Source organism: Cavia porcellus, unplaced genomic scaffold, assembly GCF_034190915.1.
Source record: "Cavia porcellus strain 051 isolate PalLab524CR breed Dunkin Hartley unplaced genomic scaffold, mCavPor4.1 scaffold_8, whole genome shotgun sequence".
NCBI lineage: Eukaryota > Metazoa > Chordata > Mammalia > Rodentia > Caviidae > Cavia > Cavia porcellus.
Window position 1 is genome coordinate 88,686,981 of NW_026947491.1, and position 27,891 is coordinate 88,714,871.

Consider the following 27,891-nt stretch of genomic DNA (forward strand, 5'->3'; position numbering starts at 1 on the left):
TATTCCTAGGGAGAGGTCATGACAAACTTAAACTAAGGAGAGAAAACAAAAATGAATACAGTCACTAACTCAAGAGTTAATGAAAAGAAAAAGTAACAAATATCATGATCAATGGGAGAAAGGCGAGAAAAAGAAAGCAGCTATCAACAATGACCCAGACTTCAGGCTTAGATGATTGAAAGTGAAAGGAAAATATTAAGTAAGATATGAAATGGGAAAAAAAGAAGCAAATTTCCTGGTAAGTGGACAACAAAGGTTGGAAAGAAAACAATTTCTAATTTGGTCACATTGAAGTTTCAGTATCTTACATACCTAAAGTAATGATTTCCAGAAGACTATGAAAATATTCTATATAGTAAGTAAAAGTATGGCTGTCGAGTTAGCAGACTACCTGGGTTCAAAACTTTTCACTAGGGTAGCTGTGGATGGAGATACCCAAAATTGGAGTCCTCATTAGCAAAATGGAGATGACAATAACAGTGCTGCCTTATACAGTGTTTGTGAGGATCAAATGAATTAATATCTACAAAGGTACAGACAGTACTAGTATCTATCATTAAAATGTAAAAAGACAGGAAAATTATGCTAACACTAATTAAGAGAAAGCTGAGTACTGAGCTGGGATCATAGCTCAGTGACAGAGCCTTTGGCTAGCATGAGGCAGACCCTGGCTTTGATCCTCAGAATCACAGGGTGAGAGCAAATGAAACAGACAGAGACACAGACAGAGACACAGACAGACACAGACACAGAGAGAGAGACAGGGACCAGAAAGAAAAAGAAAAACAAAGATAATTTTATTTGTATAGATTTCAGAGCAAAAATGTTCATAGAATATAGAAGGCCATTTCATAATGATAAACAGGACAATCTGTCAGAGGAAGTAATACTACTAAATATTTTTGCATATAAAAAGAATTTCAAAATACATGAAGCAAAAAGTGGCACAACTACAAAGGGAAATATATCTATCCACCAATATTTAAAGATTTAAACACCCATTTTCTCAATAAAAACGGCAGCAATGAGAAAATCAGTAATAGTATGTAAGGAAATTTCAGCATACTTTACCCAGTAACAGCAAAATACACATTCTTTGCAAGTGAAGTTAGGAGATTTTCCAAACAGAATATTTTGGAACACAAAACAAGTCCCAATGCTTTATAATTATAGTTTCTACTATAATTACTCACATCATACAAAATATGTTCTCTAACTCTAGTGGAATTATATTAGAAATCAGGAACAGAAAGTATTTGGAAAACTCCTATATTGAACACAAGTTTAATCCACAAGTCAAACAAGATATCAAAAAAAAGAAAATGGCAAATTTGGACTTAAAAGGAAGAAAACCTATCAAAACTTTTAAGATGTGCTGAACCATACCTAAGGAAAATTTATAGCACTAAAATAACAATATTAGATCTGAAGAAAATCTCAAATTGATGACCTCAGCTTTCAAACAACTCCATTTTTTGGAACTGACTCATATTAAATAAAAATACCAATACGAAGACCACAAACCAAAATGTTCACCATGAAATTTTAATAATATAAAAGAAAACACTCATAAGGTTGTCTGAAAGGAAAAAATTAACATTGATGGACACTTTGGAATATTACACAACTATTATAATACATAACTTTGATATATTTGCACTGACCTTGAAAGTTAACCAACACATATTAAATAAAGTCAAGCAGAATATTGGGTAGCTAAATATCCTAAATACTTTATATGTGTTAACTCATTTATATAAACTATGACAGATTTATACAACTGAGACAGATATTCTCATTATCACCACTATACAGATGAGAAATATCTACGTAACATGGAAAAACACATGGAAAAAGGCATTACTCATTCTCTCTAAGTGTTTGAATAGTGGAAATTATAGATAAAATTTATCATTTTAAGGATAAAATACTCAGAAAGAAAAGATAGGACTGTTCCACATTGTGAAGAGCCACATAATATGCCAAGAAGCGTAGGCTTTATTCTGCAGTCAATTTAAAGCTAAACTGGTTACCATAAAAATGTTTCATATATATTTATATATTAATATATTTTTTATTTTTTTATTTTATTTTTGGCACAATCAGGTCAGTAATATAAAATGAGAGTTGTAGCAATTGGTAAATGAACACAGTGAGACAGGCAGACTAGTAGTTTTAACAGAAAAGGGAGAAACAAAGAAATCTGGAACTAATGGAGATATAGCGTGGCAGAGAGAGAGGAGGGAAGAAATCCAAATACGAAGTTATGCCTAAAACAAAACCTGAAACTGACAGTGTCTATGTATGGGCTAAGGCTAAGAGAATGACTGGGGTTTCTACTGTGAAGAAATGCATGGATGATGAGCTATCTCCACAGAGAGAACTGCAAGGGCAGTGCTACCTTAGGGGTAAAGCTAGTCTCAAGCTGCCTGCAACTATGCTGCCTGCAATGCCTCTGGCAAGATAGAAAGAAATGAGAAAATATTGTAAATTAACTCATGAATTTTTACATTTTTTGCACATTCTTAGACCTTGTAAAGATTTAGTGGATGGGGATATTGATATCTTTAACTTAAGTAAGATTCAGGGTCTATATATCTCATTTATCCATATCATCTCAAGTACCCTATTATCAAGAAAAAAATAATTACATTAAGAGCCTGAAAAATACCTCCAGTGACTGTCTCCCAAGCAGAATGGATATACAGTCATTTTTTAAACAAAGAGGCTCAAAATAGAAACAGCACATACACACACACATATACATTTGACTACACTTGTTGGCAGAGCCAGTAAGCACATATCTATATATCCACATACTCACAAAATATTCACACACTAAAAACACTGAATAAGCCAGACCCAAACCCTCCAACCAGAAACTTAATTTAAACAAGGAAAATTTGATGTTTAAAACCTCAAGTTTGGAATTGATGGTCTGCTTTCTTCTAAATTTTTATGCATTATTATTCACTCTACACAAACAATCTTCAAAGTTAAACAGAGGGTATAAGATTAAATACTTGGCTAATTGGAGTTTTTTTTACAAAACACAGTGTTTAGGTACCATTGAGCAATTCCTTTAAAAAGTTTAAAATGCTCATTACTCTTTTTTAGCTGGGGATGGTATCTGGGGCCTCATGCACACTAAGCAAGCACGCTCTCCTGAGCTATACCCTCAGCCTGACTGTACTTTCTGTAAAGACACTCTATAAATCCTTGGTCTTAGGCTAATACAAACCTAAATGCCACTTTCCATGTCTACTTGTTGATATTTTAAATACTGTGAGAATTATTGCCCAAAATAGATGCTAAACCCTCAATCACCAAAGATTTCATTTCCTGTGTATACTGTCAGTACTAATGTAACAAATCAGATTAGTATGCTTTAGAACAAATATAAACCAGTAAGTTTTCCACTAAACTTTCAAATTACCTGGACATTCATCAATCATATTTTATCCACTAGGATTTTTAAAATTTTATTAAAACATATTAATTATATAGAATAATGGGTTTTTAGTGTGACTTTTCACACATGCATATAATATACTTTGATAAGATCTTCCCCTTATTACTTGAACTTTCACATATTAAAGAAAATGATTCTTATATAAAATGTATACTGAGTTTCTTGGACTAATAGTCACATGTAAAGCAAATAAGACTTAAGGCACAGCTACTCCTAAGTTGATCCTCATGGTACCCCCCCCCATCAATCTATGGGGAACTCCATCAGGACCAACAGAAGCCAGTGTCATCTTTTGTTGATTCATCTAATTCCTGACACAGGAGATGACTGTAGGGTAGGAGACATGTAGGTTCACCCAGAGTGTGCTTCTGATGCCTCGGGCAGGGTCAATGTCTCATTATGGAAATGGCCTTCTGACAGTTCAGATAATTTCAGCAACACAAAACAAAGTCTCTATTTTCAATTTGTGCCATAGTAATTTGCTTCCAGATTTAGATGACCTTGACGCATACTATTGAATACTACAAATTAAGTCCTCATCTCTATAATGATGATACAATTTTATTACCACGAGCTAAAAGGGTCAATTGAGTCTGTGTACATCTGTATCATCACTGTCCAACAGAAATACAATGTGAGCCACATAGGTAAAAAGTAAAAGGGTAAAATGCTTCTTAATGCATTTTATTTAACCTAGTATATCAAAAATGTTGTCTCAACACACAATACAAAAAATGTTGGGTCAAGGACTTAGCTTAGTGGCATAAGCACCTGCCTTGGCAAGTGCGCCATTGTGAGTTCAATCCCTGGTACCAAAAACAAAACAAAACAAAAAACATTGGGGCAATTTACATTGCTTCTTATACTGTTTTTTAAATCAGTATTTTACATTTATCCCATACTGAAATTAGAACTAGCCACATTTCAAGCTGGATGATAGCCTGATGTGTATGGTACTGATCATACAAAACAGGATAGTTCTATATAATTAATACTAGGAAGGAAGGCTAGAAAAGCTTAACTCTAAAAATGTATAATGGTTTCTAAAAATAACTGAAAACATTGGTTTTATAAACAATAAATACTCATTTTACTGAATCATGATTTCTTCAATTTTGAGCAAAAATAAATAATAGATCTACTATACAGTTATACTGTCACTAGACAGGGACCACGGAGATCCCCTCCCCCCCCCAAACACGAGATGGAAACCTAACTCTCTCCCCCACACTCCCATGAGGGTAGTTTGTTGATTCTCATCACAGAAAAGCATTTTAGGACATGTCAATGAGAACCGCAGGTGGATGTATTAAGCAGAATCAAAGAAGTACAAACTCAGGAGTATGGACACCTGAAAGTGACACATGCTATATATAGTCCAGGGCTGGGAGTATTTAGGTCGTCTTGAGGGTGTCTTCAAGACATAAGATACAGGATGGGTATTCCTCGTGGCTGTCACGTTAGCCATTAGTGAGCCAGTTTACACTGCAAACTGCGCACAACTGTTTCAAGTTTAGGGCACCTAATTGTTAGTATTGTTAGTGCTTTTTTTTTTTTTTGATAGTACTGAGGATTGAACTAAGGGCTTCTGCATTTTGCTACATCCCCAGACCTTTTTTATTCTGAGGCAGGGTCTTTCTTGCTAAGTCATTAAGTTGGTCAGGCCAGGCTTGAATTTGTAGTCCTACGGCCTCATCCTCTCAGATGTTTGTGATAATTTACTACAGCAGCAACAGGGAAGTAACACAAGTGCTTATTATAATAATACCTCCAAAATATGAGACACTCAATGGTTTTCCAAACACTTGGGAATCAAAGGTTGCATGAGCAAAAGGACACAAACCATGGAATGGGAACATATCACATACTAGAAAGTATGCAAAATTCTCCTGTACATTGCCTTATTTAACCTTTACAACAACTCATGAGTTTTCAAATGAGGAAATGAAGAACAGAAGAGTAAGTCATCGACAAGCATGCAGTTACTTAGTGTTGGAGGCAAAATTTGAAAGCACATTGCTTGATTCCAGAGCCAACGACTGTGAGCACGATGTGGTCATATTACCTTTGTAGAAAACTTCTCTGCTCTCTTTCTCAACAGAGTAAAAAGACACTCATTTGATTTTCTTCCCAGGGAAAGGAAGACCCCAAAAAAGCTGCAGTGTTTGCATGAAGGAATGACTGAACAATAAGGCACAGGTTGAGACATTCTCTTTGTTTGACCTAGCCTAGAACTTCCAAAGTTAAGGCAAAACAGGAATGGAGGAAGACTTTTGATCAGAAAGTGCAGATTCTAAATTGTATGGAGTAAGGATCCTTCCTTCCCATACTGACAAGAGCCTGAATTGCAGCACCAAAGGATACAAAGACACAGCTATGAGCTGGCCATCAAGCAGTGCAGCAGGAGGCAAACAAGGAAGAGAAGAAAACAACTCAAGGCCACTCGCTGGGTGTGGCAGCACCTATCAGTGGGAGGCTATGGACAAATCTGCTTCAGAGGAAGGACAAGGAGAAGAAAGTCAGACTGCCTTTGCAACAGGCAGGCACATGGTAGAAGACCGCATCTTTTACTCTCTTTGCCCTCCTCCTTCCTGCAATGCAGTGGGGTGGGGAAACAGGAAGGGAACAGGAATAGTATATATAATACTATTCACAGGGAACAGGAAGGAAGGGAAAGAAGAGAGCAGACTACATAATCCCTACCACACCAAGCTGCTAATGCAGAGAAAGAAAGCTTTTAAGGAACCATGCCATTAAACTTTTCAAATGGAAAGGACCACCAAAGCTAAATTACTTAAACTACCATATAACAAGATTTATCATAAATCAATTTTAAGACACATAACCCAATAAAAAATGGGCAAATATTTGAATAGGCATTGTAGAAAATATTTAAATACTAGACTTGATCTGTGCATGAATACATGTGTACACACACATACACACACAGTTGCTCTACTTTAGTCATCAAGAAAATGACGATTAGTATCACAATGAGATACTACTACCTAACCACAGAAAAGATACATCAAACAAGAGATAATACAATGTGTTGACAAGGGTATGAAAGAACTGGAATTCTCACACACTGCTAGTAGAAATACAAAGTGACATAACCACTGGAAATTATTTAGCAATATTTATTAAACTTTTGCATATGCATGTTCTACGACCAGCAATTCAGAAACTCTTGCCTATGTTTACCGAAAAACAGGCACAAGCATATATAATACTATTCACAACAGCCCAACAATTCATAAATAGAATAAATTACTAACAGTAATATTCACAAAGCAGAGTAACAAAGTACTGTTATTCTCTACAAATGAACGAATTCCACAAACATGAAGTTAAAGAGAAGTCAGTCATATTCAAAAAATGCGTACCATGTGATTTTATTTGAAAAAGTTGCAAAAGAAAACTAAACTATTAGGTCTCCTTTACTGTAACTTAGAATCAACTTATAATGAAAAAATGTATTCTGGCTCACAGTTGATATATCAGTCCATGACTCACTAACCCAGACTTCTGGCATTGTGACAGGGCAGCACATCTGGGGGGAAGGGGAGCATGGCAAAACAAAGTCACTCGGGGCTGGAGTTTTGCTCTCACTTTAAGGGCACAACCTCAGTAACCAGAAGATCTTCTACTACTAGGCCCCACCTCCTAAACTTTCCACTACTTTCCGGAAAACTCAGATATTGGTCACCTGGAAAAAAATCCTGACAGCTTTATAGAGGAGGGGTTTAACCTGGCTCACAGTTTCAGAAGTTGCAGTCCATGCCCAGCTCCCTCTAACACAGGAACATTGTGGAAGAAGGCCATGGCACAGCAAAACTGTTTATTTAGTTCACCACAACCAGAAAGCACAAGTAAGAAAATAGCACCAGAGAGGAAGGGTTCATGAACCAGATCTAATACCAACCAAGGTCACACCTACATGACACCCAGACACACCTACAACTGTGTATACTAAGCCCCTAAGTAGCTTCCAAGCCAAGCAAGTTGACAATTGAGCTTGGCTGTCACAGCACCACAGTGAATAACAAGCCTTTAACACTACTGTGCCATAAAGAAGAATAAACTTGAGTTATTTGTAGGAAAATAGAAGCACCTTGAGACCACAACGTTAAGTGAAGTAACTCAGACATACAAGATTAAGTATTGTAGTTTCTCCTATATGAAGAATAAAAAATATATATAGTACAAAATAAAAAACAGATAATAAGAAAAAAGAGAAAAAAGTATTATAATCCAGCAAGATAATGTATCTAAAAAATCCAAAGTGTGAATAAAAGAGCAAAGCAGGGCTGGACACAGCTCAGTGGCACAGTGCCTGCCTGGCAAGTGCAAGGTCCTGAGTTCAGTTCCTGCTATGAAAAAAAAATAAAAAGCAAAGCAAAAGATTGATAAGAGGAACTAGGGAGACAGATCTTTTTCACATGGGAGGGGAACCAAGAGATGAAGGTATAGAGGATGACAAAGGGAATTAAAATGTGCTATGTACTACACTATCTCCATACAAGGATGTGAACACTATGTACTGCATGGACTAACAAAATAAAATTCAAAGGAAAAAAAAGAGAAAGAAAACTGCTATGTTGGCTTGACCTTTAATGGCACGGATACTGAGGACTATTTGAGAAAACACCTAACAAGATGTTCATAAAGTACACTGTGATATTTTTATTCAAAAGATACCCTTTTCTCAACACCTTCATTCCCCCTGCACTTTATCTCTTCAGATGTAAGTCTTCTGGCTTTGTTCAATCTCTATCTGACTGCTATGAAAAAACTAAGATATAAGTATTAATACTTACATAAGCACCCTTAGTATCAATATATTCACCATTTCATTACACAAATCTAATCTCACTAATTAAGGACAAAACAATAAAATGTAAAGAAAGAAATTGTATGCTGTGTGTGATGGAGCACACCTATAGTCCTAGTACTTGGCTTGAGAAGCTGAGGTAGAAGGATTGATGCAAGTTCAAAGGCATCCTGGACTACAAAATGAGTTCAAGGCCAACCTGAACTACATAGCAAAACCTACTCTCAAAAGCACCAAAAATTAAATAAATAAAATTTTTTAAAATAAAGAAGAAATTGTCTTTGATCTTGAATATTTTGATCACAAAATACGCATTTTGATGTCCCTGAAGTTATTTGAGAAAAGCAATATTTAAGTAACAGAAAAAATAGAATGCTGTTTCTAACAGACTCACAAATTTCAAACCTTATCACCAAAAATAAGTTAAAAAATTAAAAAGGTCACAAAGAAGTAAATAATTGTGGAAATAATAACAATATTGATAATGGACTATTGTTTACAGTAAAAGATGATGTTGCTAACTGAGACATATCAAGGTATGTAAGTCTCTAGTTGGAGCAATATTTCACTACTAGTCATACACAAAATATGCTATGCAAGATCACATGATACAATCAACTATACAGTACTGTCAAGAAATATACTACTGTCTAGAAATACAGTAGTGGTTTATGCGCTGTATTGTTCAGAAGGTCTCACAGATTACAGGCAAACAACACCAGTCTGTAGTACTTTCTAATTCATACAGCTAAATATCACGATTCACTGATATATAAAATAGTTACTGAGATGCCTGTTATGTGCAAGTATTGAGGTCAATGGACATCGCCTGGAACCACACCGGTAATAAGAAAGAAATAGTCCTACTACAGGCAGCTCAGTCTAGTAAACAAAACAAATATCAATCAAATAATTATACAGGAATCAAAATAATGACTAGGTACAAACACCAGAAGAATAAATATATAAATCACTTACAAAAGCATGCAATGAGTCTTTGTTTACTTGTATCTAGCATATGTATTTTTTCATATTTCACATTTTAGCTGAATAAAAGTTATGTGCTCCCAAGCTATCAAAATAATGTAAGCTAACCTGGACCTTCTAACATCAGTCACTAAATCTAAATATCGATGCCCTTCTCAGATGGAGATACAGAAATGGCAAATACATACATGAAAAAATGTTCACCATCACTGGTCATTCAAGAAATGTAAATTAAGACAGTGTTGATATTTCATCTCACTCTGGAAAGAATAGTTGCCATCAAGAAATCAACTGATAACAAATGTTAGGGAGGCTGCGGGGGGAAAAGGAACACCACTCTACTGTTGTGGGAGTGCAGACTGGTGCAGCCACTATGGAAATTAGTATGGAGATTTCTCAGAAGACTAGGTTTGGAAGTTCCATTCAATCCAGCTATTCCCCTCCTGGGTATTTTCCCACAAAACTGAAAAGGTAACATAACAGTGATATATATGCACCTAGGTTCATAACAGCACAATTTATAATAGTGAAATCTTGGAAACAAGATACCCATCAAGTTGAAAAGATATAGTATTTGAAACAAGATATCCATCAAGATGAAAAGATATAGTATTTTAGTACAATGGAATAGTATTCAGCTATAAAAAGGATGGTCTTGAGGCCTTCATAGGTAAATGGAGGCAACTTGAGACTATTCTCGTAAGTGAAATAAATATGAATTATATTTATAAATATCACATTGTGTCTCCAGTGTAAAAACTAGTAAGAACTGTACGAGTAATAAAACTTGAAACTTGTAATTGCTATTGAAAGAAGAGAGGAAAAGGTTTCTGGTAAAGATGGTGGATAGATAAGAGCAAAATACAGAGGCTCCCTGAGACAGAAAACTCAGATGCCAAAATAACCCATCGTGGGGAATCCCGGACAAAAGGAGATGGATCCTCTGGACCCAGGAAGAAACTAAAGTGAAAAGAACCATTCAAACATGCAGTCCCAGGGCTACTATTGAGGAAGCTAAGATTCCGTGCTCTCATGCACATGAATTTCCACCGCTTTGACTCACAAGAACCACAGTCACACTAAAATGCAGTCACACTGAAGTCAGAGGTCAGTGAGTCCAACAGAGAATGGAGCCAGCAAGAGACCTGTATTGACCTGCAGAGAGTACCAGGAATGAAACCCTTCCATGGGAACGGGGCACCAATGGGATGACATTTTGGAATCAGGCAGGACTGACAAGAACAAGGAACAACAGTGACTTCAGCCAGCTGTTCCCTTCCCAGAAGAGATTGGTGGGGTATGCTTGGCCTGGGTCACACCCCTGGCTGAGATCCAGTAAGTTGTCCCAAACCAATTCCCTACTTGTGGCGCAAAATAACACAGTGAAGGCCTCAGCAAGTTGACTGACCCGGTGGGGAGGAGCCAGCATACACTGCCACTGTTTGCACCTCAACAACACACAGGAGTGGGCAGGATCACTGAGCAAGCTCACTTCAGGAGAACCATAACCAACAAGGAAAGGGATTAGGACCTCCTCTATATGCCTGTATGGAAGAAACAAAAAGTATGAGAAGAGGAAACAACAAGAAAAAGACCACAGCCACCAACACTGAGAACATTGATCCAGGAGAGATAAATACAAAAGAGACGGAGGACAGCAAACATGCAATATCAGACACGGTATCAGTGGACATAAAGAGATATCTTCCAGACCTCATAGACGAGTTCAAAAGTGAAATATTTAAAGAAGTAAAGCAAAATATAAGTAGATTAATAAAAGAAATACTAAGTACCTCTCAAGAAGACACAGACACAAGAATGGAGGAGCACAAAAAAAGGAGAGAGACATCTGATGAAGAATATAAACAAAACATAGAATACATGAATCAGGTGCAAAGAGATTACCAGGAAATAAAAAACTCCATTCAAAGCTGGCAAAACTGCTTGAAAGAAACTAACGATAGATTATCCAAACTGGAAGACAGGTTGGCAATGTATGATCATGAAAGGAAATATGTCTTTAAAATAAAAAGGAAATAGGCAGTAACAATACAAAGGCTAGAGGACAACAAGAGGATCTATAACTTAAGAATAAAGAATGTGAATGAAGAAGCAGGGGTACAAAAAAAGAAACTATAAAGGCTACTCACAGAAATAATTAAGGAAAACTTCCCAAGCATAGGAAAAGGAAATGATATTCAAATGTATGAGAACTCCAGCCACCTACCACCAAAACAGAGCTACACCCAACCCAGGCACATAATAATCAAGATACCAGAAATTCAATATAAGAACAAAGTATTAAAAGCCATCAGAGAGAAGAAACAGATCGTCTATAAAGGAAAACCCATCAAAATCATGGCAGACTTCTCAACACAGACCATCAAATCAAAAAGAGCTTGGAGTAAAGTATTCCAAGCCCTGAAAGAAAATAACCTCCAGCCCAGATTGATGTACCCTGAAAAAACTGTCTCTAGAAATTAATGGAGAAAGAAGATGCTTCCAAGACAAAGAGGAACTGGGAGAATTCATGACCACCAATCCAACTCTACAGAGAATACTGAAGGACATTCTAGAGAGAGACAAAAGTACCAGAATTCCAGGAATAGTGGCAGAGAGGCCTCAATGAATGGAGCAGAAAGTGGAATGAAGAAGAAAAGCAGACAACTGATGGCAGAAAAAAAGCACAACAGAAATGAGGCAGAGAAGGTTGGCTATAATCTCTAATATAGATGGCCTTGACACACACACACACAAAAAAGAGAAATACAGGCAGAGTAGATCAGGAGGTAGGGTCCACCAAGATGCTCTTTATAGGAAATATAATTAAACTGAAAAAGGGCTTATGAACCAAAAATCAAATATGAGAAAACAATGTTCTATGTGCCAGGAAACCAGAGAGTAATAGAGACAACTCAACCAGGATTTGTAGATAGGTTGGAAAGACAAGCTTTAACAGGTAAAGGAATACAACTAGAGATCAAGTCCAAGAGGGAGAAGGTTTGGAACCACTAAGGTAAATAGCAAGTTGACCCTCCAATCTAAAAAATGAAGGTGTTGGTAGACCCATAAATGCACAGTGCAGCCTGAGGGAGTGAAAGGGGAGGAATGGTCTTTAAAAAGACAGCAGAGGATATTTTTAATAGTGTATCAGGATTTAAAACCCACATTACTCACACCACTCTGCTTAGATAGGTTTTATTCTGTCCCAGTTTATCTACTTGCACTAGATCTGAGGGCACAGACAGCTATCCCAAAAATAACAGGATATAGCACAGTAATCATCTTTAATTTCCTATTAACTTAATCTGGAGCCCTGTATGACTTATACTGTTTTATCATGACTGATCTTAGTTAAATCTGGTTTGTTTGATTGCTCTTTGGTACTGATAGATTTTATTCAAAACTGTTATGATTGACAGTATCAAGTCTGAGAGTACAGGCAACTACACTGAAGATGACAAGATTCACTACTATACCCATTCTGGTTTGATTATTACTTATTTTTGAAATTTTACACTATCTACAAAGTTTTGTTTTTAGTAATATTGTGATGTACTGCTATATTCAATTATACTATGTCTGATGATATAGACAATTCTATTGAAGATAACAAGAGACAACACAGCAACCATGGTAGAACTCCTTGTACAGTAGTTTTATGTTTTTCCTTTCATGTGTTTATAGGAGTATGTTTTGCTTTGTCTTGATTTGTTCTGTTTCTCCCTCTAATAAAGAAAGGAAAGAAACACATGTTAAGACTCATTCATGCACAGAGCCTATAAACAGTTTACAAGAACTGATCTTATAACACATGATGAAATGAACAAATACATTAAAGAAAAAGAGACACTACAGTACCCCATGCTGATCCCATAGTGTCATGATGTGAAATCTAGCAATACTATTATTCTTTGTTCAGAGTGATTTTAGCCTGCTATGGTTTGTTTAATCTCAACATAAATAAAGATATACATAACTGCATGTATGTTTAAGTGTATAGGATTGATAACCATTTTACTCAGTTTTTGTAGGATAGTTGAACACAACCATTTGCAGTGTCACTGTTTGAATCTCCACCTTATATATTTCACTTTTGTATCTTGAACAACTATTTGTAAGAGGACAATATGTAATAATCAACTAGTGACTTCTTATTGTTTATTTTTCTTTGAAAGTATGTATTATTTCTACCCATTTTCTGTTTTGTTTAGTCTTTCTTTAAATAAAACCTTTTTAACTTTATTTAAGGAGAAAAAGAAAAAAAACAGAGAAAGGCTACAAGTTTTACAGAATTTCAAAAAAATAAACAGTAGGAAATCATTAGTTAATAAATTACATATTGTCCTCTTAGAAATAGTTGTTCAAGTTACAAAATTAAAGCATATAAAGTGGACATTCAAACAGTGACACTGCAAACAGTTCTGTTCAATAATCCAAAAAAACTCAGTAATATGGTTATCTATCTTATATGCTTAAATATACATGTAGTTATATCATTTACAGCACTTTCTTTTCCTCTCTTTTTTACAATGACAATTACACACTTTGGGTTTCATTACTTCCACAGTTCTTATTATTTTTTTTTTGGAAGAGAATAAAACCAAATGTGACATAACAAAACAGAGTCAGTCAAATCAAAGACATAGTACATGATGTAAAAACAGAATACAAGGTGATCAACAATGGTTATCATATTCCTCTTGCTATCTTAAAAAGAACTGCTTATATCATCAGTTATAATAAAATTGAACAGTAAAGAATAAAACCAATAAAACCAAAACATTGGAGACATTACAGGACTTCAAAAGAAGATAATAGTCAAACCAGAATGGGCATCATAGTGAATCTTATTGCCTTCACAGTTGTTGCCTATATTCTCAAACTTGGTACTATCAAGCAAAACAGAATAGAGGAAAATCAGTCAAAACAAGATGGTGAGAGCAATACAGGGTTCAAATCAAGTTAATAGGAAATCAAAGTGGGTTACTATAATATATCCTGCTATTTTATTTTTTCCCTTAATTAAAAATATAAAAATAAAAAAATAATTAAAAAAGGAGATTGAGATAAAAGAGGACATAACAAAAAAACAGCACAGGTCAGAACATAACCATTTAAGCAAAACAGTGTTTCACCACAAGATATCCGGACATAAAAGTAGTTACAATAGTGTCTCTTTCCTTGAAATCTTTGAGCATAACTTCGTATATTGTAGCACCAAACATATCAAGACAATGTAAAACCATTTAAGAGAATGACAATATTACAGGGTATTTAGAACCAATTAACAGAAAAATCAACAATGGTTTCTGTATTATCTCCTTGTCTATAAAAGTTTTTGTTTATATTATCACATATAATAAAATCCAATAAGATACATGTTAAGACCAATGGAGACAGAAGAATAAAAGCTTGATGGGACTTCAAAACAAGATGATATTAAATCAGCACTAGCTATTATGATATCTTGTTTTCTCCAAAATAGCTGTTCCTACCATCCAACCTTCTCTGCCTCATTTCTGTTGAGCTCTTTTTCTGTCATTGGTTGTCAGTTTGCCTTCTTCATTTTGCTTTCTGCTCCATTCATTGTGGCCTCTCTGCCACTGTTTCTGGAATCTTGGTATTTTTCTCTTTTAGAATATCCTGCAGTATTCTCTGTAGAGTTGAATTGCTAGTTGCAAATTCCCCTAGTTCCTCTTTATCCTGGAAGCACCTTGTTTCTCCATTAATTTCTAGGGACAGTTGTGCAGGATATATCAATCTTGGCTGGAGGTTATTGTCTTTCAAAGCTTGAATTATATCACCCCATGCTCTTCGTGATTTGATGGTTTGTGCCGAGAAATCTGCTGTAATTCTGATGGGTGTTCCCTTGCAAGTGATCTGTTTCTTGTCTCTGACAGCTTTTAATATTTTGTTCTTATATTGGATTTCTGGAATTTTGATTATATGCCTGGGTGTAGTTCTTTTTGGGTTGTAGGTGGCTGGGGTCCTGTATGCCTCATAGATCTGAGTATTTTTTACTTTATTAGGGAAGTTCTCCTTGATTATTTCTGTGAATAGCCTTTGTAGTTCATTTGTTTGTATCCCTGCTTCTTCCTTCACATTAATTCTTAAGTTATAGATCCTCTTATCATCTTCTAGCGTTTGTATTGTTGCTGCTTATTTCTTTGTTATTTTAAGAAGTTTTTCCTTTCATGCTCCCACATTACAAATCTGTCCTCCAGTTCAGATAATCTAATCCTTATTTTCTTTCAAGCTGTTATACCAGCTTTCAATAAAGTTTTTAGTTTCCTGGTAATCTCTTTGAACCTGCTTCTTGTATTCTACATTTTCTCTATTTTCTCCATCAAACAATTCTCCCCTTTTTTTCTGTTCTTCCATTCCACCATCTGTTTTTTCTTTAGAGGTGCTTAGCACTTCTTTAACTATTCTACTTGTATCTTGCTTTACTTGGTTTAAATACTTCACTTTTGAACTCGTCTATGAGGTCCCAGAGATACTGCCTATGTCTATTGGTGCCATGCCTTATATTGCATGTTTTCTGTCCTCATTCTCCTTTGAATTTTTCTTTCCTGGATCAATGTTCTCAGGAATGGGGACTGAGGACCCTTTCTTGTTGCTCTCTCTTTCCATACTTTTTGTTCCTTCCATACAAGCGTATATAGGAGGCCCACTTTCTTTCTTTGTCGGTTACAGTTGGTTTGAATCGTGCCAGCTTAGGTGTTCCCAAGTGTACTAGGGAGACACAGACCTGGACAGCCTACGCTGGGTCCGCCCCTCCAGGTCAGTCAACCTGCTGAAGGCTTCACTGCATTAGGGTGCACTGCCAGGCACAGGGACCTGGTTTGGGCTAGCCTACTGGGTCTTAGTCCATGGCATCACCCAGGTCAAGTGCTCCCCACCAATCCCACTTGAGAGGGGAATATGTGACTGAAGTCACTGCAGCATCCTGTTCTGGCTAGTCTGCTCAGTCCCAGAATGTACTCTTTTGGAGCCTCCTAGTCTATGGAAGGGTCCCCGTTCCTCTCACTCACTGCAGGTCCATGCAGGGCTCCCCGCCAGCTCTGCTCTCAGTTCAGTTCACTGATTCCCGCTCTCAGAGCTTTCCCATCTCTATCCCTGCTGTGCTGATTCAGATGCAGTAGCAGGGGCAGGAAATTCAAGCTGCAGTTTCCAGAGGTGCGGGTTCCAGCTTTGGCACTGAAACTTTAGCTGTTCCAGTCATAGCACTGGGATTGCATTTCCAGTTGGTTTCTCTCAGCTTAGTTTGTTCCTGGGTCAGCCGGGTATATCTTCCCCTGCTTGGGACTCCCCATACCGCACCATTCCTGGAATCTAAGCCAGCTATCTCAGAGAGCCCCCGTAGCTGCTATTATCTATCCATCATGTTCTCCCGGAATTTTAAGTAAATTTTTTTTAAAAAAAGAAAGTGCTCTAAAAGGATATAACTGCATGTATGTTTAAGTGTGTAGGACTGATAACCATATTACTAATTTTTTGTTGGACCATTGAACAGAACTGCTTGCAGTCTCACTGTTTCAATGTCTACTTTTTATGCTTTAATTTTGTAACTTCAACTATTATTTCTAAAATGAGAATCTATCAGCTAGTGATTTTTATGGTTTATTTTTTTAATTCTGTATTATTTCGACCCTTTTTTGTTTTTGCTTTATTTCCTCTTTAAATTTTTTTTAAAAATCAATATTGATGCCCTACTTTACTGTGAAACTCTGATTCAAAATAACCATACAGTCATTAAAGAATCTCTACATATCAGATGGCATTTTAGAAGTTTTATGGCAACACTGGCATATTTACTTAAGAAAATAATTCAAAATATTTTATTGAATATTTAATATGATAGTTACTGGATATTAATGTTTCCATATAGGAATTAATTTGCAACATGTTTCAGAAAATTTATGTTTTTCCAAATTTCAAATTCCCCAAAAAGTCAGTTAAGAAACATGGAAAACCTAAACCAAGAAAAATAACTTTTTGTGAGAATTAAAATTCAACAACATAGAGACATTTTTGGTTCACAGGAATACTCTCATGTCATGTGGTTCAGAAGAAGTAGTGACATATGAAGCTGAAGATTAAGGTCAATATTACCAAGAACCAAAGAAGGTGAACACAGAAGAAAAGTAAATCTATATAGCAGCTGACAAGTTGAATGTTCATGTCCTTGTGTAAGCCAAAAAAAATATACAAATAATATACAAATCCTATGGATGGTGTCTAAGATATAACAAGTATTGAAAGGTAAGTAACTCCTTTCATGCATAATTTTGACATCAGTCTGTTTGGTGTTACTAGCTTTTTTAGATGATCTGAATGTTACATAATTCAAATACCAACCAGTGACAAGTCAACAGTGTTTTTCATGGTGATTATTCATCAGATACTATATTTATTATTACAACTAAACTTAGTATTTGTCACAGACCAAACAAAGGTTTTTATATTTAAGATACTGAGCAAAGCATATAAAAACTCCTGGAAGTATTTTAAGAGCAACTTATGTGTTTAGGAATTCACAAGAGTTCTTAGGAATTAAGTTTTTTTACTCCTGAATCCCAAAGATTTATAGTTATTGAGAACTTGAAAATATTACTTAGGACAAAAGGTGATTACAAGAGGTGTTTTGCCTACAGTTCACAATTTAACAGAAGGATACAAACATGGAAACCAAAAAAAAAGCATTACAGTCAAGTTCTCTTTAGAGTACTAGTGAAGACACAAAGCCTAAACACAGGCCAATCAAGCCTTTAGCAGTCTAAAGAACTCTTCATACCAAAAGGAACAAGCTCTTGAATTGGGTACACAAAGGAAGAAAAAAATATTAGATAGAATAGAGGGTAGTCTGAGGTTGCTAATAGGCAATCCAAATTCAGGGAAGATTCTACAGTCTGGGGTGAAGAAACATCGTTGATTGCTCAGCAAAAACAGTAAACAAAGGGGGAAGTTGATGAAAGATGGCTAAGAAAAGCAGAAAGTTTAACTCAAAAGAGTCTCCTAATAAATGCAAAAGTCTTTCAAGATTTTTAAGTAGTTGACTGGCACGATCCGGATTATATTTCAGAAAAATCCTCCTGGAGGTCAACTGGAGGACAGTTTTCAAAGTGTGTGAATCTAAAGGTTAGTAGAACAATCAAACTACTGTAACAGTTAAACAATGGTGATATCATTAAAGACCTACACATAGCCAATGACTGTTGATTGTGAGCCTTTAAGAGCAACTGAAACTAGAAGTGGGTACTAAGCATAAAGGGCAAATAATAACATTTTAAAATTTTAAAAGAGAAAGAAGCAATGATGATATTGATTGTATATTAACTAAGGAGTAAAATAAACTCTACAGCTTGAGGCATCTCCTCAATAAATAAATAATCATTCCTCCTTATTGTTAAACTAAATTTGGCCTTAGGCTGCCTCCTCCTCTTTGTTCCAATGTAAAGAATGGAAATCTAACTTGGTATGTAATCTAACTGAAAGCCAATTTATGAGTTTACTATTTTAACAAACAGCTGAGTCTCAACCAATCACAGAATTGGGCAAGGTTTAATAAAGCCCACTGATCAGGCCATGTTAAAACAAGGCAAATTACTTCTGTACCCCACCTCCACTTTCTCTGAAAAATGCCACCTGCTCACATTGTAAAGCAGAGCTCTGAGTCTCTTCTAGTTCTGACAGATAGATGTCTCACTCACAAATTAGTCTTTGCCCAAATAAACTCTGCTAAACTTCATTTGTCTATAGTTTTTAACACAAATCTTTTTTCATATAATCACTTAAAATAAGAGAAGAAAATCAATGTTTAAAGAATCTTTTATACAGTAAATCAGATTATTAAGAGGGGTGAGTTCCCCAAAAAAGAACTCTTCACTCTCACTGGCTCCCTTAAATAATCTATAAAACCTTACTCATTTTTTAAAGTTTATTACCTTATTGACCCAGATCAACTTGCAATTTAAAATATCACACAATGTAAAGAATTACTTTAATTGGTCATAAATAATTGTCTGCATTACTTTCTTTCAAATTATACTTGAGGAAAGCTATTTATTATAGAAATATCTACAAATAATAATCAGTCTTTCACAAAGCTAAAAGCTCCTATGTCAGCCACCTCTTTCATCCCATTGTAGTTGACAATGTTATACAAATTTTATTTTAAAAATCAGTTCACACGCAAACAATTTTGGTTTAATCGTGATCAGTGAGGGAGTTCACATCCTTCTTTTATGTTCTTCATGATCTACAGATGCTCCTTTTAAAAGCATACTAATACGGGGCTGGGGATTTAGCTCAGTGGCATAAGCGCCTGCCTTGCAAGCAGGCAGTCATGATAAAAACGGTACCGATAAAAACGAAAAAGACAAAAAAAAAAAAAAAACCATACTAATACATCTAACCTATTATGTGTTCCAAAGCTGTTATACGTAAGTCAATATTCTTTTCAAAATTCTTTTGCTACATCATTGGAGCAGCTCCAAGAAAAAATTAACCCTATTAGCACCTTGAAGGAATTTTGATGCACGCCTTTTACTAGCCGAATGAAGAAAGAGGAGCAAAGATTAACATAAATGCATTTTTCATTTTTGATATGGTAAGCTTTCCTCTTATTCTTCATTGTAATAGCTCTAGAATTTTACTGTTATTGAATTTTTAGAGTAGTACTGTATAAATCATTTTTACAAAGAAAGCTAAAAAGATTTTCTGTTCACCATCAGTGCACAAAATTGAACAAGTGACAATCTTCACAGACAATATACTTCCAATGAATATGCTCTTACATACAAAAAAAGGAAAAAAGCAATTCAGGACTGTATTTGTAAGGATTTTTTAAAGCACAGAGCCAATTATCAGAGTAGAAAAACATCAAAAGCTCTCCAATACTCAGTTCATCACTGGATTTTTTAAAGGCAATACTTAAAGCAGAGTATCCGTCATTCATGTACTATCAACACTATTATTCACTTGAACAAGGCTATTATTGTTCTGCCGAGGCAAATAACAAAATAAAATGGTCTCATGTTTTATATGACACTAATTCCATTTTTCATATCACCCAGTATTCTTTGACCAGATGGAAAGAACAGTAGGATACAAAATTCTCTATCCCTAGACTCAGCTGTCATAAAAATGAAAAAGCATTCCAGTAAGGAACTAACACTTTACAGTCTTAAAATGGGTTGTACCATTCATTCATATATAAACTAAGCTCTACATGGTAATTTTTGTTGTTTTTCAGTTGGCTGTTTTCTTTCCTGATTTTCTATGTTGGGTGCCTCTCAATGTTACTAGTACCTCCATCACAGGTACTAATTATGAGACTTCTAATACAAATAATCCATGTGAATTCACTAGCAATGTATCTATTACTATTATTAGCATCATTTTTGCCAACTTTTTTATCTTAAAAAATAAAACACTAAAAAGAAGTGTGTGAGCATGAGGAGGGTTACTGTGATAAAGATTTCACTTTTGAGTAACTGCACTGGAAAGTAACTGTGTGGGGGATGAGGTGTCACTTTGTAGGCCCAACCCCCTCTAACCTGCAATTTACAATAGCCGCCCTGGTATGCGAGAAGGAGGTAGAATAGGAATGCCTGTTCTCAGTGAGCCCCTCACCCTCTGGAATCCATACTGTGAGCTGGCTTTGTTTTGCAGAAGTCTTGAGGAAGTGGCTGGCCACCCTTTGTGACACTAACAGCAGACAAATTAACAACATTCTTGAGCTAATGAATTTCTTCCTGGGCTAGAGAAGTTATGAGAACTGGTTGTGATTATTTACTTCACTTAGATAGCTTTAGAATAAACATTGTAGTCTGTCACGTTGTAGCTTGCCACAAAGAATGCCTTTTCACTACTTAATTATCTGGGCTCTGTGAACTGATCGGGTTTACTATATATGAATCCTAAAATAAAGATTGTGCGTGCAGTGCAGTGTAACGCGGTGCAGACAGTAAAGGTGTCTCTCCTGTCTTTCTTTTCCGAGCACTGTACCCCCCGTGTCCCGATCAGGCGTGTGTGCGTGTTTACCTTGCCCGGAGTTCAGAGTGCTCTAAGACACTCACGACATAACTGCACTTGGGGACCTTCAGTATTAGTACATGAAGTCTTTTCTGTGAAGCCACTCAATCTTTCAGAGACACATGCATATATTGATTTTTTACTTGGAAAGTACCTACCTAGCTGAGGACACTTGGCAAAGGAATGGTAGAGGATTTTAACTGTGCTGTCTCTAAACTTTCTACCCCCTGGTTTTCAGTTCACTTGCCGTGTCCTCACACTAGTTATCTCCTAGTTCTTGAAGTATTAAAAGTCACTTTTCTTCTATCTTCCCCTCTCCAATTAGAACTACTAGTTTCTTCTACCACCCAGAGATCATGCTTATCAATTCATTCACATTAAAAATATCTATGTGATTAAATATCTGTTATTGTGATGGTAAGGTCACAGTACCCAGGTATCTGGTAATACACTCCAGGTATTCCTGTGGTAGCATTTTTAAGTTGAACTTAACATTTAAGCTCACAGACTTTAAGGAAAACAAGCTACTCTCCGTGGGTGGCCTCATCTAGGTAGCCCACAGCCTTAAGGGCCTGAAACACCACCACCACCCCTCCACAAGAAGAGGGAATTCTGCCAGCCAACCACCCCTGGATTCCACTGCAATGCTTCCCCAAGCCCAGCTCACAAACTCCTTGTGTAATTGTTTGGGGGATCTGCACCATATGCCTAATATTTGTTCCTGCTATATTTTATACTTTCAAACTTAGTTTCTGATTAAATTGTGTCAAAATGTTTTGGAATCCTTACCATTCCACTAAATATATTTATGAACATGCTCTTTATCATTAGTTTGCATAATACTAAGAAAGACATGGCAGACATCAGGAGAAATCTTTAACCTCATCTTTAAACAAAGCCTTAATTCAAATAGTGTTGGAATAAATATATTTATAATGACATTCTCAGGTCACATTTGATATGTAAGGAAGGCAGGATACATGCTACTTCACACAGTCCTGATTCCTAGTACTGGCTGTAAGCTTACAAGTTTTATAGAAACACAAATTGCTTATTCCTCAAAACAACTTCAATCTCCTTTGCTGTCAAATGAGAAAACTAAAACTTAAATCATAGGATTGGTGTGAGGACTGCAATACACATAACTCACTTGACACAATGTGGTATAAGGCATGATCAAAAACTATAGTGTGTGCTTAAATTTTAAAACATTTATTACAGTAAAAGATACATTGCCATTAGTCCCCCTCAAAGCCCTCCCCCCTCACTTTAAACACACTTATCCCATCATTCTTGCCACATTCTGAAAGCAGCTCTGGGAGTCCTCTTTCCTGAATGTCTTTAGTTGTGCTGTTGTAGTACCTCCAGTCCTGAATCAATTCAAAAAATTTACCTTTAGTGGTCATTTTGACATTGGAGAATGAACAGAAGGCACTTGCACCAGTTCTGGTGAATACAGTCAGTAAATACGGATTTTTATGCTTTTATTTTTCACAAATGGCTGAGCATGCCAGGTGATAAAAAATAAACACTGAATTCTCTTAAAAATTGTATTACAGTAAGATACATTGCCATATTCTACCTCAAAATTGTTTCCATCTACTTCAATCACATTTATCCCACTGTTTTTAGAAATGTTCCTTTTACTGTAAGTATTTTTTAATTTAAATATTCATTTTTAATCACTTTTCTATAGCATTATTTGACATATGTCTGCTTTTGAAATACACAGTAAGAATTCAACAGAAAACAGAAATATTCTGTTTCATCAAATTTTCTTGGTTTACAAGCTAAAACCCTTACCATCACGGCATTGGCAAAGAACTACAAGGTAAGGCTAAAGGTAGAGCAAGGAAGAGGAAAGGAGAGTATGGACAAAACGACTTGAAATTGCTGCATGAACCTGTTAACAAATTACTGTTAAAGGCTGAAAATTCTTTTGAAGATAGGACACTTGTATTACGTCTTTTGGCAAACTGCAACTTCCAGGTTAAAAAGAAAGAAATGCTGTGACATTTGGAATTTGGTTAAAGATTTAAATTCCATTTCAAAATGTTGGATTTGTCAAAAATAAATTTTGCCAAGTCCTTAACTTTTTTGCTTGCATGTATTCAAGGGAAAACCAGCTTGTAGATCTGAATCGTTTAGATTTGAAACTCATTAAAATATGTATAGAGTGCTTTATCCAGGCACCAAAACTCTGTCCCAAATCATTTTCACTTTGACTCAGAAAAAAAAAATAGTCTTACATAAACCACAGCTTTGTACATGAAGTTGCTGAGACTCAGAAAGAAGAGATTTACTCAGAAAGACATCACGAAAGAAAGAAATTTTGAAGTGGTAATTAAAAGAGTGAAATAGCACTGAATATACAGGAAATGAAAAACCATTTCAAGCATGCACAGAAGTGATATTACATAACAAGTGACAAGGACATATGTAAAATCTCAGTAACTGGATTCTGACGTAAAGATACTTTCCTAAAATGTCTGGAAGGACAACTGGATTTTCAGGGGCATCCGCAAAAGACCATCAGGATATGTTCATTCAATAAATGTTCACTGTGGGTCTCTATGTGCAAGGTTCTCTAAACAGGTACTGCGAAACAACTAAACAAGACGGCCTTATAGTCCATGGGGAAAATCAAATTTTTTAAAGGAAGACACAGGGCTGGGGATGTAGCTGAATGATAGGGTATTTGCCTAGCAAGTACAAGCCCCTGGATTCAATCCCCAAAGAGCCAAAAAAGTGACAAAAATTATAAATTACAGTAAGATCTAGGGAAGGTGAAGATATAGCAAATAGTCATATTATGGACTTTAGATAATAATCTTAGGACTACTAATAAAAAGGAATCACAGGTTTTAAATTCTTAGGAAACTTGAAATTTATCACATCCAGTTCTTCTAAGAAGAATTTAAGGCACTAATAAGTAAAGTGCTTGGATCAAGGCCAGGGGCAAAGAGAAAATCAAAGTCAGATCTTTTTACAAATTTATGCAGGTTTCCTAACTCTACATCCAACATCCACCATTTCATTCAACTTTTACTGAGTATCTACAATACTGAAGCACTAACAGTTACTAGGGGCAAAAATAAAAAATGTTGGGGAGACTGCAGAGAAAAAGAAACCCTCTTACACCATCGGTGGGAATGTAAACCACTAAAACCAAATTAGTGTGGATTCCTCAAAACTCTGAAAATAAAAATTCCATTTGAGCCAGTTATTCCTCTCCCAAGTATCTTCCCAAAGAAGTTAAAGACATCATATTTCATAGTACATATATACACGCTCATATTTATAGAGCACAACTCACAACAACTAAATCTTTGAAGTACTTCAATGTCCATCAAAAGATGAATGGATAAAGAAAATATGACATTTATATGTAACAGAATACTATTTTGTCATAAAGTAAGATAAACCTGAGTCATTTGTAGGAGACCTTAATATGAAGTGAAATAAGTCAGCCACACAAGCTTAAATATCACATGGTTTCTCTTACATGGGAAACCCAAAGTGTGAATAAAGAGCAAAATCAAAGATAGATAATAGGAAGTAGGAAGACAGATCTTTCTCAAAGGTCTCAAAGGGATCAAGAGATGGAGAGAGAAGGGAGGAAGGCGAGGGATTGGGTATGAAAAAAGAATTACGGTAAGTTATACACATGTAGCACCCCCACACAAGGGATATAAACATTAGGTACTACACACACGTACCAAATAAAAGAGGAGATCAAGAGATGGGTGGAGGAGGGAGGGAAAGGACATGAGAAAAGGAAATAAGATGTATTATATACATGTACCAATTCCCCATAAGGAATGTAAACATTATGGACATTACTACAAAATATGTACTAATAAATAATACAAATAAATTTTTTAAAAGCCATGAGGAAACAGTTCTAAAATATTCCATATTTGTGTTCCAATAGAAAAAAATTACCAGTCCCCAAGCTATCCCAACAACCACATAAATGCCAGCTCCCCTCCTTTGTTAAGGGGCAGTCTAATCACTCTCTATCAAGGCTGTTACCAACTCTTTCTTTATGCCCCCATCACAGCTTTTCTTCTGAGTTCATGCTCTTTGTCTCCATTTTAATTTCTACTATCAGGGTAGCACAAATTGTTTCATATACAGTAGCAGGAACACAAAGGGAAGAAAAGCATTTCAGAAAGCAAATATACAAAGAATACTATGTTCAGAAAATTAAGTTTTTTAAAACTAAAAGTTTCCTCTATTTCTGAGCTTTTTTCTTTTTTACTTTTTCAAATTAATAAATTCATGCATATAGTAAAAGACTTCAAACCCAAGAGCCCCGTGGCCACCTTTCTACAAGTCACACTATTAAGCTTCTCTCATTCTCAGATGAACTCCATGCTTCAAAATCATGCAAACGTATTATTATTTTGGCACCTACTGGGTATGAGGACTTTTGGTTTATGTCTACTTCATCTCCTCCTTCCCTAGTCACCCAATATATATGAAACATAGTTCAGGGCTACATCTATAGTTGTAAGCAAATAGAACTAAGCACCATGTAAATAATGCTTACTCATTAAAGTATTAAAGATAATATTTCCTGCCTGTAATACATTTCCTATTTTGTAGGGTTGATTTGCTGTACTCTTTTTTTTCCAATCTCCAGTTAAATCTTCCATATTACAACAGCTCTAAAGACACTTCAAACTACCATTTTTTCTTAACCGATAAGTTATTTTCCCCCATGATTATGTGCCATAGAAATATTATGCTCTGTTCTAGCACTGGCCCTTTCGGCTCTCCTAGGAATCCTTGTTGCCCTCATCTGTACGACAACCCACGTGTCCCAGATCCTGAACCTTCCTATTTCTTGAGTCACACCTTAACTTTTGTAGACTCCACCTTCCACAAGCTTCCTGAGAAAGGTGCAAGAAAGATAAATATTCTATAATTTTACATATCTCTGAAATACACTTAACAAAGTAAAAATTTTAGAGCTGAAAATTACTTTCCTTCGTAACTACCATCACTGCTCTATTGTTTTCTAGTTTCTGACATTCTTTGGTGAAATCTGATGCCACCCTTATTTTGAACCTTTATGTGTGATGTCTATTGCTATTGTTGTTTTGTGCTCTAAAAATGTGAACTAGAATTGTGTTTCACTGTATGTAAAAGAAAAGCCTTCACTAAATAAGGAACCTCTGACACCCATAAAATCCAGAGATGGGCAGTTGTTGACACTGATTCAGCAGCTCTGAGTCTAGACATCTTGCCGACATTCCTGACAGGAAAAGACAGAAAAGAAAGAAAGAGAAAGAGATAAAGTCTGTATCACAAAATGTTTTATCAGTAGGTTTTTAGCAGACACCCACTTGCATTTTATAGAGCAGTATTCTATCACATTTGGCCATGCCTCGTTATAAGAAAAACTTTTACCTTACCAGTCTCTAAAAATGAAGACAAAGTGAAGTAAAAAGAGATTACAGTGGGTAGGGAGAGGCAAACTAGATTATCAGGTTATATTACAGTATGTCTTGATGATTCCTTATGCTGTGTACTCTGCATCCATTTAAGTTTTAAATACATTTGCAGTCCTGATAGTTCTTCTTTTTTAATTTAATTGATAATTTTCTCACAGATATTTTTTCTTCTCTTTTGGGAGCATCTAGAAGTTAGAGATTGGAGCTCTTTCTTTTCTCCTATGCTAATAATCAAATGCAGGGTCCCACACATCCAAAGCAAATGCTCTTTATCGTGGAGCTGCATCCTGTACCCCAGCCCCGATCATGCATCCTGCATTCTATACTTAATGTCCCATCCTTTTTGAGTTCTGCTTTCTCAAAGTTTTCCTCAATTGCATTTAACCCTTCTGCTGTATTCTTTCAGGGTGTTTTCTCACTTTCTATTAATCTTTTTCATAGCGATATATTATTTTATAGATGTAAAATCTACTTATCCTTCTGAGGGCACTGATTATAATTTCTTTGAGATCTCTTTTTTCCTTTCTCTTTCACCTTTTTTTTATTTTGTTTTGTTTATTTTGTCATTGACTTTAGTCTCTCTTTACTGGTAGTTTTTTTAATTGGTGGTAATTGGTTCTGTGTTAATATCTAAGAATAGGCACTAAAAATGTGACTGGAAGATATGTAGTTGGCAAGTCTTGATGAATGATAAACTTCATTGTAAGACTCGCTTACTCACTTTTTCATTGCTGGAACACAATACCCAATATGCACAATTTGAAGGTAGAAGAGGTGGTTTTTTGTTTGTTTGTTTTTGTTTTTTGGCTTTTGTTCTTGTTGTTTTTTGGTTCAGGGTCAGCGCTGTTCACATCAGGGAAACAAAAAGAGAGAGAAAAAAAGATCCCAGTGATCCACCCAGGAGCATGCTTTACCTTCTTTACCTCCTAACAGTACCTCCTTAATACAACCACCTTCCATATTCTCTACCTCTGAGCACATGAGGCTTCCTGATGACATTCCCATTTCAAACCACAACATTCCACCCCAGCCCAGAAAAGGCTCATAAGTAAAATGCACTGAGCCAATCTCTAAGAGTCACCAAAGTTTTAACA

At 35.8% G+C, this 27,891-nt stretch overlaps 1 protein-coding gene across 22 annotated transcripts in view; it reads right to left on the reverse strand.

The window, feature by feature from the left end:
- The window catches only part of Anks1b (ankyrin repeat and sterile alpha motif domain containing 1B), a 1,068,230-nt gene that overhangs the window by 905,354 nt on the left and 134,985 nt on the right, over nt 1-27,891 (reverse strand). The window lies entirely within an intron of this gene.